The 13,266-nt window shown below is 36.2% G+C and overlaps 1 protein-coding gene across 3 annotated transcripts in view; it reads left to right on the top strand.

Annotated features, from left to right (window-relative positions):
* Window positions 1-13,266, top strand: part of LOC136034606 (integrator complex subunit 14-like) — a 372,471-nt gene that overhangs the window by 151,895 nt on the left and 207,310 nt on the right. The window lies entirely within an intron of this gene.

Genomic DNA, 13,266 nt, shown 5'->3' with positions numbered 1-13,266 from the left:
CTCTGTTAAAAAAGAAAGATGGCTGTGTAGAGGGTTAGGAAAAGGAGTTGGACTACTTAGGTCACTTAGAATGCTAAGAATTTTTTTCTTTCAACTGCGGTACGAGGCGTTCGAGGGAGGCCAGAACAGGGTATAGAAAGACCCGGAGAAGAAGTAGGGTTTATCTTGGATTTAGTGGAGCAATCAATGCGCATCCACGAGTTACTCCAATTGTTAATATCTATCCTGGCACACTTTTTGGCGCCTGCATGGAACCAAGAATCACAATTTAGCACATTTAACTGAGTTAGATGTAACTCGTAGTCTGCACTCTGGACAATATTGTTTTGTTTTGCTATTTGGTTATGCAAAGGTCAATAGTCAAGGAGTTTCTCTCGTACAGTAGCTTTGAACTTAAAGAAATGTTCACAGGTTCAACTTTGACTACAAACTCATTTTGTTTGAAACAAACTAACTTTTGAATTAAGATTTGCCTACGACAAAACATCATCCCAACTCTCAGATGCATTCCGAAATGAAGAGGAAAACGGGGAATGATAGCGTTTTTTTCTTATCAAACTCTTTAACAACTGATTTCTTCAAAAAGCTTAATTCTGTGGCAACTTTGGCTGGGTTTAAGCATTCGAATTAATGCTGGGAGTGGGAAGAACATCCCCAAATGCGAAATATTATCATTCGGGGTATTGTAGGAAGGTTTGTCGTAAGGCTCAAACTCACCACCCTGCATCGAGAGACTAACTAAATTGGCTTTGAAGTGGGAGGGAATATGTTCCCTTTCAAAAGTTGGGGGTAAATTGAGAGGGCCTTGGGTAAAATTTAGCTGTTTCGCAAAATTTTCTTGTATTAAAGAGGAAAAACTGTATATATTTATCTGAATAATCACGAATAATCATTGAAACATTAACTGGTCTGGTGGTTGGACTTTAAGAGTGAAGCTTCAACTGGGCGATGGGATGGAATGGATTGTTTTTGAGGTGGACTATTTATTACAAGATAATTTTCGCATGTGGAAACTCTCAAACCGGAGTCAGACTTTTGGGGTAGCCAGGGGGGATAAAGTGCAAGGGATAGGGGAAAAGTTTCCTGGTGACCTGGGTTTAGGTTAAATCAGGAGTGTTCTTTATATGGAGGTATGGGAAGGCAAGATGATACTGGGAGAAGGAATTACGGTGGAGAAAGTCGGGGAGGGGTTGGGGTTTGCTTTGGTAAATAATGGGTGGAGTCCAGAACCAGCCGGTAACTTTGTGGATGCACAGAGATGAACTGGGCCCAAACAAATTGGATCTTTTAGAGGAGTTTAAGTGAGGGGCTGGGGGGAGGGGGTCGGGGATTGTCTTAATTAAGTAAATTTTGAAATAAGATGGTATGGATTAAGTGACACGCGTAAGTATTTCGGGCGGAGAATTGTTTCAATGGATGGATTCCTGGGGTATACTGCTTTGCATCCGGTGTGCAGGAGGGTAAGGCTAAAAGTCGAATGAAACACGATCTAGGGGAGGAGGGGGTTGCGAATACTTTCAGTGCTGCCCTAAAAAAGGTTAGGTTTTAAATCTACCCTCCACACATGATGATGCATGAACAAAATTACACGACTTATCAATGCAAGATCAAACAGAGAACAGGTCAACGTGATAAAAATACACTTATCAGACGCACAGATTCCCGAAATAAAATGACGATAAATATGTAGAAACTTGCATTGTTTGCTAACCTTGCAGAAACCACTATTAAAATGATTATAGATCCTATCTTTTTGTTTGCTTTGACATTTCTTTTCCTTTTATCCTTCTCTTTCGTGATTTTTCGAAAATAATAACAAAATCATCGTCTGGATACTTCTCAATAACCTTGCTATTCTTTTTAATTAGTTCATTATCACCTGATAATTTACGTAACAAACTAGAAGTCACTGAACCATTCACGAACTCAAGCGCGTCATCCATTCATACTACTAGTAGGACTTTTATGCATTTTGGGATATTTTGCAGTTAATGCTGGAGTTACTCAACTCTGATAATTGATCCCCTGGTGTAGTAATAATTACTTCATTGTTTTTTAAGTCCTCTTGTAATTTGATGATTTTGGGTTCACTTGATTCTTTTGTTGAGGAGAAAAGTTCATCTTCCATAAAAAGGCGATGGGAATTATTAGAATTGATATCTTCTCTTAGTTTTTTTTTTATTTTTAGATCATGTTAATGGAGAATATCGATTCCATCTTTTTTGGTCATTAAGAAGCATATCAACTTGCCTTTTCAAATCTTCTATGGCTGCCTCGTGGTCCATATTCTGCTCAAACTGTGAATTGTGTTCAACTCAGAGATCAGAAAGCTGGTTGATATATTTAACACAGTCAACACAAAGGGGGACTGGGGGAGTTTGGTTTTTTAAAACTGATTTTGGGGTTGTTGATTTTGTGACAGACCGGGTGTGCAGCATGGCTTAGAGCCAGGGGATAGAGAAAGGGTTTTTTTAAATGATTTAGGGTCATCATTCCGTCACTTTATTTGGTAAACTCAATTGAACAACTTGTTATTCAGTTGAAAAATTTTCAAAAAAGTGTGGTTCTTCTTATGCCTCGAGTATTTCAATCGAATGATCCCTGCTAAACTGCATAATCTAACAACATTACCACATTTCCTATAGGCTACAAAACATCATTTTGGAATATTTTCACAAAAACAGGTAAACGTAAAAACTGTTCAGTATATTTCAAATATCCAAAATATTAACTTCATTAACCCCCTTGGACCGAAAATTCAATATTAATCCGCAAATATAAAATAGCAATCCCTGCTAGTGCTCTCAAAATTGAGTTCATAAGAGAAAGCAACACACTGAAATAAGCCCTTAAGATAGTTTTGTGTCTCCGCTAGAAGAGCGTGTACGGCACCCGTGCTCCCAGAGTGCAGTATATAAATTGTAGTTTCCCAAGAGTTTTAAAACTCCACCAACGACATCCTTGTTCCCGGACGGCATGCTATACCAAAATTAAGCAACTAGCTCATTATTTCATCGTTCCGTTTTTATGGAATAACTGATTTATGATCCAATATTCCCTCAAGAACGCCAGTAAAACTTCATAAAGGTTTCTTTATATGAGTCAATTTAATGTGCAATAATAAAAAAGCATAACCATTGAGGTATAAAAATGTCACACTTGAGCCGCGCCCTTTCCAACACCGTATTATTAACCACCAAAATTAGGGTAAAATTGATCTCTTCTTTGGCCTTGGGTTTTGAAATTTGCAATCCCTAGGATCTTTGCTAGATTTTAAGCCATACTAGGGCTTTTTTTCAAATAAAAAAAAAAAATTTCTCAAATTAAAAAAAAAAATTATGTTAGAACCAAAAATTGGAGACTCAAAATAATTTGCTTAGGCTTTATCTGTGCTGTAGATCTATTTCTCATGGTTTTACTTTTGTACCATAATGACTGTCCTGGGTTACTAAATTGAAGTACTGGATCCATTCCTAAAGATTTATTCACCTAGATCTACCATTTCCACTAAATATCCCAAATCTACTACATAAATAATCAAGTTTAATTTATTTAAATCTACTTTCCAAGATAGATGAATAAATTGGAATTTCAACAATGTGTGTCCTAGTAAAAACCATCACAAATTAAGAATGGCACACTTCAGGATCGTAAGCAACCACAGCTGTAGCGTCAATTGCTGCTCTTATGTCAAACTAAAGTGACATATAGTCATAATAGCCGTAATTTTATCTACGCCACAGATGATTTTTATGGCACTTGGTATTACCCAAGTGACATATAGCAATCGCCAATTCTGTCGGTCTGTCTGTCTGTCGGTCCTGGTTTTGCTACTTTAGGCACTTCCAGGTAAGCTAGGACGATGAAATTTGGCAAGCGTATCAGGGATCGGACCAGATTAAATTAGAAATAGTCGTTTTTCCAATTTGACCATCTGGGGGGGGGGAGTGGGTGGCCGGTTAATTCGGAAAAAATAGAAAAAATGAAGTATTTTTAACTTATGAGCGGGTGATTGGATCCTAATGAAATTTGATGTTTGGAATGATATAGTGCATCAGAGCTCTTATTTTAAATCCCGACCGGATCTGATGACATTGGGGGGAGTTGGAGGGGGGGGAAACCTAAAATCTTGGAAAACACTTAGAGTGGAGGGATCGGGATGAAACTTGATGGGAAAAATAAGCGCAAGTCCCAGATACATGATGGACATAATCGGAACTGATTCGCTCTCTTTGGGGTAGTTGGGGGGAGAGTAATTCTTAAAAATTAGAAAAAATGAGGTATTTTCAACTTACGAACGGGTGATCGGATCTCAATGAAATTTGATGTTTAGAAGGATATCGTGTCTTAGAGCTCTTATTTTAAATCCTGACCAGATCTGGCGACGGGGGCGGGGAGTTGGAAGGGGGAAACCTAAAACTAGGAAAACACTTAGAGTGGAGGGATCGGGATGAAACATGGTGTGAAAATAAACACAAGTCCTAGATAGATGATTGACATAAACGGAACGGATCCGCTCTCTTTGGGGTAGTTGGGGGGGGGGGGGTATTTCTGAAAAATTAAAAAAATGAGGTATTTTTAACTTACGAACGGGTGATCGGATCTCAATGAAATTTGATATTTAGAAGGATATTGTGGCTCAGAGCTCTTACTTTAAACCCGACCGGATCTGGTGACATTGGGGGGGGGGGGGAGTTCGGAGGGGGAAACCTAAAACTTGGAAAACACTTAGAGTGGCGGGATCGGGATGAAACTTGGTGGAAAAAAACACGAGTCCTAGATACATGATTGACATAACCAGAACGGATCCACTCTCTTTGGGGTAGTTGGGGGGGGGGGGGTTAATTCAAAAAAGTTAGAAAAAATGAGGTATTTTTAACTTACGAACGAATGACTGGATCTCCATGAAATAGGATATTTTGAAGGATATCGTGTCTCAAAGCTCTTATTTTAAATCCTGACCGGATGTAGTGACATTGGGGGAAGTTTGAGATGGGGAAACCTAAAATGATGGAAAACGCTTAGATTGGAGGGATTGGGATGAAACTTGGTTGGAAAAATAAGCAGAAGTGTTGCATACGTGATTTACATAATTGGAACAGATCCGCTCAATTGGAGGGGGGGGGGGGTAATTCTGAAAAATAAGAAAAAATGACGTACTTTTAACTTACGAAGGAGTGATCGGATCTTCATGAAACTTCATATTTAGAAGGATCTCGTAACTCGGATATCTTATTTCAAATCTCAACCGGATCAAGCGTAATTTGGGGGGGGGGGCAGTTGGGGGGACCGAAAATCTTAGAAAATACTTAAAGTGGTGAGATCAGGATGAAACTGGATGGGAAGAATAAAAACCTGTCTAAGATACGTGACTGACATAACTGGACCAAATCTGCTCTCTTTGGTGGAACTGGAGGGGGGGGGGGTAATTTTGAAAATTGAGGTATTTGTAACTTACGAAAGGGTGACCAGATCTTAATGAAATTTGATATTTAGAAGTATCTTGTGCTCTAAAGTTCTAATTTCAAAGTCCGACCAGTTCCTGTGACATTCGGGGGAGTTGGAGGGGGAAACGGGAATTCTTGGAAAACATGAAAATTGGGGTATTTTTATCTTACGAATAGATGATCGGATCGCAATGAAATTTGATTTTTAGAAGGAATCCATGTCTCAGAGCTCTTATTTCAAATCCCGACCAGATCTTTTGACATTGCGGAAGTTGGAGGGGGAAATCTTGGAAAAACACCTTGAGTGGAGGAATCGGGATGAAGCTTGGTGGATAAAATAAACAAATGTCCTTGATACGTGATGGACAGAATCGTACTGGATTCGCTCTCTTTGGGGGAGTTGGGGGGAGGGATTCAATGATTTGGCGAGTTCGGTGCTTCTGGACGTGCTAGGGCGATGCAAATTGGTAAGCGTGTCAGGGAGCTGCACAATTTGACTTGATAAAGTCGTTTTCCCAGATTCGACCATCTGGGGGGCAAAAGGGAGAGGAAAAATTAGAAAAAATAGGTATTTATAACTTACGAGTGGGTGATCGGATCTTAATGAATTTTGATATTTAGAAGGACTTTTTGACTCAGAGCTCTTATTTTAAATCTTGACCGGCATTAAGCCTCTTATTTTCCTTTTTAAATTAATCTATTGATTCATAGAATTTTGTTAGAGCTCATACCATATGATCTCTTGGCTCTTAGCTCTTCTCGCCTCGTCACAAGTGCCATATGAGCTCTTAGCTCTTGTTACATATAAAAAATATTGATTATGTCATATGTTATCACTTATGTTTATTGATTTGCTGCTATTAAAGCGTTTGGTCAACAAAATCAAATCAGATAATATTCCCACTCGACCATATTTAAACTTGTATTCAATATTTTTAAATTATAACGGTTTGCTATGAAGTTGCAACATATTTTCTTGATGCTGTTGAACGTCTTGTCAACAGGAATCGTTCTGTCAACAGTCTCTTAAAATCTTCATTTATTGAGTATTTTGTAGTTGAAACATAGTTTATCAAACAGTTCTTAGCAACGAACTGTAAGTAAGGAGCGATGCGGCTCAATAGTAACCAAAACTCTAAAGAAACGGAATTTTGAAATCAAAAGATATATAAATAAATCGGCTTATTATGTTCATTAATTAAAAAAAAACTTTCAACAAAGGAAGTTTTTCACAGAACAGTAATGAATTCTATTCAAACAAAAATGAGCAAAAACTTAATTTTAAACGTTTTCGCGTTTATAACTTTAATAAATCAAGTATTATTAACGTTTAAAGGAATAAATACCAGTACATGTGTATTAAACTGACAATACACCTATTTTTTTTTTTAGTAAAGTGCAAATTATGTTCTGGCCTTGGGAAGGCATAGGGGGGATCTTTAGCCCTACTCATGTTAAGTTTTTCCTGTTAGAGTTTGATTCAGTTATTTATTGTAATTTTTGTTCGTTTGGGGTTTCATTTATTTGTCGATGCTGATTTGTGGTAGTTTTCCGCCTTGTAGATTATTTAATTTAATTTTTGCTCATTTTTGGTTGAATGGAGTACTTTAATTTTCTTTGAAAGACATATCTCTTTGGAAAGTTTTTTTTTTAATTCCAGGACCATGGGAGTCTGGAGGGTCATTAGCCCTCATATCCTTTTCGACTAATGAAAAGGGCACTAGCCCTCTCAATTTCCAATTGAATGAGCCTTTTTTTAAGTTTCTACGCATTTTTTTAAGTTTCACCTTCTATACGAAAAGACATGGTTTAAAAACAAAAGAATAATTTAACAATACATAGTGTTAGCAACGCTCTTTATGCAGGCAGTGCTATTGTGCTGCCTATGACTTTAGGTGTTTAGACCGGTATAAGGACGAAAGCATCTGGGATCTGTAGAGTCACTTATTCAATGCACTTCTCTGCGGTGTTTGATTTACATCCTCCCATAGGTGACTATAGACACTAAAATCACCACACAAAATATGTTTCGCCCAATTAGCCGTTTGCTTAGAACATCAGAAATTGGGTTTCTTCTGTTGGAATAATAAAAGGACTGTATTTTAAAGTGGTTGCAATTTTTAAAGTGAAAAATGGCTCAACTGCATCTACATCATCATTACACAGTTAGTTGGTAATGGAGAGTAAGATAGATTATTTTTGGTATGCAAAGCGACATCTCTATCCTTGCAGTAAGAAAACCTGTCTTTCTATATATTTTAAAAACAGGAATGTTAGTCCTATTCAGCTCATTTAGATTGGTTTCTCGTAGGCATACAATGTCAGCTTTCGTTTTCCTTGGCCAATTTGTAAAATCTAGAAGCTTAGTTGAATTTAAAACTTTCCATTGAAGAATCTTCGATGTTTTAATGTCCAGAATTTTCTGCTTTTCCAGATGTTCCAGATGATGTCCAGATGATCATATACCACCAATTCAATTTCTTTTTTACCAAGTCACCAACAATATTGGATGCCTCTCCCCCTCACGTAACACCCATGGTTTTCATCTTCTCAAAACTTAGAAATGTCATTTCTCATTAACAAACTTTTATGCAAAAAAAAACGATATAATTTTTTTATTAATTCTTCAAGAATTATTGGTCAGGATTAACACAAGTTATTTTCTGCACTATTGGAGGCGGTGTGCTGTGCCTTGGTGAGTATATAATTTAACGTTTATATTTTTTGTTCAGTTCTGTTCCTTCAAAAGGCTTGAAAGGCATCAGCCCTACTCCTGCTTGTGTTGCTTTCTGTTCATTTTAAGTGTAAAGCAGGAAGACGTTAAGTAGTTGACATATATACTAAAATAGGAAGCAGTACTATTTTAGTCTTGGCAAAAACATAGGTCCTTGTAAGGAATTTCGCTACTGGTCTCAAGATATAGTCATTTGAAAACAATTGAGATTTTAAGCAGTGTGTCATTTTTGTGGGGGGGGGATACTTGCCCTCGTATTACTTTTGACTCTTAAAAGGGAACAAGAACTTTGTGAGTAAGGAGTGGCACGGCTTAATAATTCGTGGTAAAAAATCAAACAATTTGTGGTAACGAAGCGACCCAGTAGTAAGGAGCGACCCAGCTCAATAGTAACCAAAACTCTAAAAAATTGAATTTTGATACCAATAGCTACATCAAAAGAATCGCATTTTAATGCTGATTTTCAATATATAACTTTCATCAAGTTTAGTCTTACCCATCAAAAGTTACGAGCCTGAGAAAATTTGCCTTAATTAAGAAAATAGGGGGAAACACCCCCTAGAAGTCATAGAATCTTAGCGAAAATGACACCATCAGATTCAGCGTATCAGAGAACCATACTGTAGAAGTTTCAAGCTCTTATCTACAAAACTGTGGAATTTTGTATTTTTTGCCAGAAGACAAATCACGGGTGCGTGTTTATTTGTTTTTTTTTGTTTTTTTTTCTTTTTCCCAGGGGTTATTGTATCGATCAAGTGGTCCTAGAATGCCGCAAGAGGGCTCATTCTAACGGAAATGAAAAGTACTAGTGCCCTTTTTAAGTGACCGAAAAACTGGAGGGCATCTAGGCCCCCTCCCACGCTCATTTTTCCCAAAGTCAACGGATCAAAATTTTGAGATAGCCATTTTGTTCAGCATAGTCAAAAACCATAATAACTATGTATTTGGGGATGATTTACTTCCCCACAATTCCTGGGGGAGGGGCTGCAAGTTACAAATTTTGACCAGTGTTTACATACAGTAATAGTTATTGGGAAGTGTAGAGACGTTTTCAGGGGGATTTCATTTTGTTTGGGGGTGGGACTTAGGGGAGGGGGGCTATGTTGGAGGATCTTTCCTTGGAGGAATCTTTCATGGGGAAAGAAAAATTCAAGGAAAAGGGCGCATGATTATCTAGCATTACTGTAAGAAAACAATGAAAAATAAACATGAAAACATTTTTTCAAATGAAAGGAAGGAGTAGCATTGAAACTTAAAACGAACAGAGATTATTACGCATATGAGGGGTTCTAAAAATACTTTAGCATAAAGAGCGAGGTATTTAGGAGGAGATAAATACCTCGCTCGTTATGCTAAAGTATTTTTAGTAATTTCAACTATTTATTCTATGGCCTTTCTGATGCAGGGGTCATTCTTAAAGAATTGGGACAAAACTTAAGATTTAGTGTAAAGAGCGAGGTATTAAAGAGGATACAAAACCCCTCATAAACATAATAAAAATATAAGGTTATGAAAGCAATCCCTCGCTCTTACCGCTAAAGTTTTGACTCTTTGCCACAATTCTACTTTTTAAAACTATTAAAAGCTTTAGCGTAAAGAGCGAGGAATTGCAGAGGGGACAACCCATTTTATATACGGAGTAATTTCTGTTCGTTTTAAGTTTTAATGTCGCTCCTTACTTTCAGCTAAAAAATTAGTTAATTTTTTTTAATTGTAGTAAGGAGCGACCCGGCTCAATAGTAACCGTAACTCTAAAAACAGAATTTTTATAACAATAGCTATATCAAAAGAATTGCATTTTAATGCTGATTGTAAATATATAAGTTTCATTAAGTTTAAAATCTACCAATCAAAATTTACTAGCCTGAAAAATTTGCCTCATTTTAGAAAAGAGAGAATCTTAACAAAATCACAACATCAGATTCAGCGTATCAGTGAACCCTATAATAGAAGTTTCAAGCTCCTGTCTACAAAAATGTAGAATTTTGCATTTTCGAACAGTTCGTGGTAATGAACTGCAGTAAGGAGTGACCCGGCTCAATAGTAACCGAAACTCTAAAAAATTGAATTTTGATACCGATATTTACATCAAAAAATTGTATTTTAATGCTGATTTTATATATATAACTTTCATCAAGATTAATCTTACCTATCAAAAGTTACGAGCCTTAGAAAATTTGCCTCATTTTAGAAAATAGGCGGAAACACTCTTTAAAAGTCACACAATCTTAACGAAAATCACACCATCAGATTCAGCGTATCAGAGAACCATATTGAAGAAGTTTCAAGCTCTTTTCTACAAAAATGTGGAATTTCACATTTTTTGCCAGAAGACAAATCACGGATGCGTCTGTATTTGTTTTTTGCTTGTTTTTTCCCCTTGGTGATCGTATTGACCCAGTGGCCCTAGAGTGTTGCAAGAGGGCTCATTCTAATGGAAATGAAAAGTTCTAGTGCCCTTTTTGAGTGAAAAAATTGAGGGCACCTAGGTCCCCTCCCACGCTCATTCTTTCCTCAAAGTCACCGGATCAAAATTCTGAGATAACCCTCACTTTTATTCATCATAGTCGAAAAACCTAATAACTATGTCTTTGAGGACGACTTACTACCCAGCAGTCCCCGTGGGAGGGGTTGCAAGTTACAAACTTTGACCTGTGTTTACACATAGTAATGGGTACAGGGAAGTGTACGGACGTTTTCAGGGGGATTTTTTTAGTTTGGGAGGGAGATTTGAGGTGGGGGTTACGTGGGAAGATCTTTACATGAAAAAACTTCTCATGGATGAAGAGACTTTCAATAAAGGGGGGCACAGGATTTTTTAGCATTATTTAAAAAAAATGAAAAAATAAATATGAGAAGTTTTTTTCTACTGAAAGGGAGGAGCAGCATTAAAACTTAAAACAAGCAGAAATTATTGCGCATATGAGGGGTATACCTCCTCGTAATACCACGCTTGTTATGCTAAAGTATTTTTAGTAATTTCAACTATTTATTTTACGGTCTTTGTGATTCAAAGGTCATTCTTAAGGAATTGGGACAGAATTTAAGCTTTCGTGTAAAGAGCGAGGTATCGACGAGGGGTGAACTCCCTCATATACACAATAAAAACATACGAATATAGAATTTTGCTGCGTAAGTTAATTCGTAAATTATGCATATTTTTTACTAATGAAAATGTTCGTAAAACAATTCAAAGTTCTTGTTGCCTTTTTAAGAAATCAAAAAATTGGAGGTTAACTAAGCTTCCTCCCTCACTCCTTTTTTTTCAAAATCTTCCGATTAAAACTGTGAGAAAACCATTTAGCCAAAAAGAAAATTAATATGCAAATTTCGTTTTAATTATTTATGTGCGGAGAGCCAAGATCAAAACATGCAAGAATTAAAAACATCCAGAAATTAAATAAACAAAACAAGTTTTTTTTTTTTAATGAAAGCAAGGAGCGACACTAAAAATTCAAACGAACAGAAATTACCCCATATATGAAAGGGACTTTTCCTGCACAACGCCCCGCTCTTTACGCTAAAGTTTTTTACTGTTTTAAAAAGGAGAGTTAAGAGAAAGATTCAAACTTTAGCGTAAAGAGAGAGCCTCACTAATGTATCCAAGTGGATTCTAATCCAACCTGTGTAAAGCCGGGTTACAAGACTTTTGTGCACATCACCAAGCAGTGCACGTTAACAAAGAGGGCCTACAATCTGCCAAGTCCACGATAAATAAGCCTCTAAAAAACTTCAGTCCCAATTTGCAAGACTTATTTCGGTAATTGAAAGTTAATTCGTAACAACACATTTGAAGTTGCAAATTTGGACATATTTTAGTCAGCTTGGATGTTCATAGTAGCCATTTGCAGAAATTGAAGTTCTAGCCGGAGTTTAAAAAACAAAAAAACAAACGGGAATTACCTCAACTTCAAAAATCAAATGCTCCACGCAATTTACTCAAAACCGCATATGATTTCTCTCTAGCAAGATTAAAATATACAAGTTTCGTTAAAAACTAATATTCTGTTTGGCGCAAATTTTCACCTTTTTACGTTAAAATTCAAATGATAATATTTTGTCTACTTCTTCCAGGAGGTCAGTTTAAATTTAAAGTCAGATTTTTCAGAAGGGTTTATCGTATCAAGATGTATTGATTTATATGCACTTCAGACAGAATAGGTTTTTGTTTCTTCCTGCGTTTTTTATTCAATGTGTCTCAAATAGATCTTCTAAGGTTTCTTTCCAGAGCCTTATTAGCTATTTTATCTTTGCCGCGAGACTTAAAGAAATTTATCTAACTCTGTGGCAGCTGTCCTCACAGATACGAGTACAACCCACGCCACCTCAGACCTAATTTAGAAGCCAGTTTTGTGATATATTCAAAATTCTTAAATTTTCCCTTGATTAAAGATTAAATAAGTTTTCTTAAAGAAAAGAATAAAAAAAAAAATATTTTAGGTGTTTGGTTTTATTTTCACATCTAAATTCCGATGTACTTTTGAATTTATAAGCATATTTGTTTATCAAAATTTAAACCGGAACAATTCTCTAGCAAAATCAAAATATCTAACAGTTCAACGGAATTATGTAAAACTATCAGTTAAATTCAGGTTTATATTTTGATATATACAGTTTAATAGCTTATTTTTGTAAAAATCAGAAATGAGCCACCCAATTACTAAGCCACCAAATCGGGGGAACCGGGGCAAAATTAATAATGGCACCCCTCCTGCCTCAAATATAAAATTTATTTTTATTTATATTTGATTCAGGAGGGGTGCCATTATTAATTTTGCCCAGGTTTCACCGATTTGGTGGCTTAGTAATCGGGTTCCACCTATATATAAAAATATAAATTATCAAAATTTGTATGCATCCAGACTTTGTCATCCTGGACACGAATAGATAAATATTAGACAATAAAATATGTATACTACAGAAACATAATTAAATGTATACAAATAATGATGAAATAAAGATCAGTTTTTTTCCTAAAATTTACAAGATATCTTGTAAATAGACTGGCCTCTGAATATATTGAAATTTTATTGATTATATATCCATCTGCTTGAATGTTTTTGGTAGCCAAAAAAATGATGAAAT

The sequence above is a fragment of the Artemia franciscana genome, chromosome 13 (genome assembly GCF_032884065.1).
Source record: "Artemia franciscana chromosome 13, ASM3288406v1, whole genome shotgun sequence".
Taxonomy (NCBI): Eukaryota; Metazoa; Arthropoda; class Branchiopoda; order Anostraca; family Artemiidae; genus Artemia; species Artemia franciscana.
This window is presented reverse-complemented; position numbering and strand designations above follow the sequence as displayed.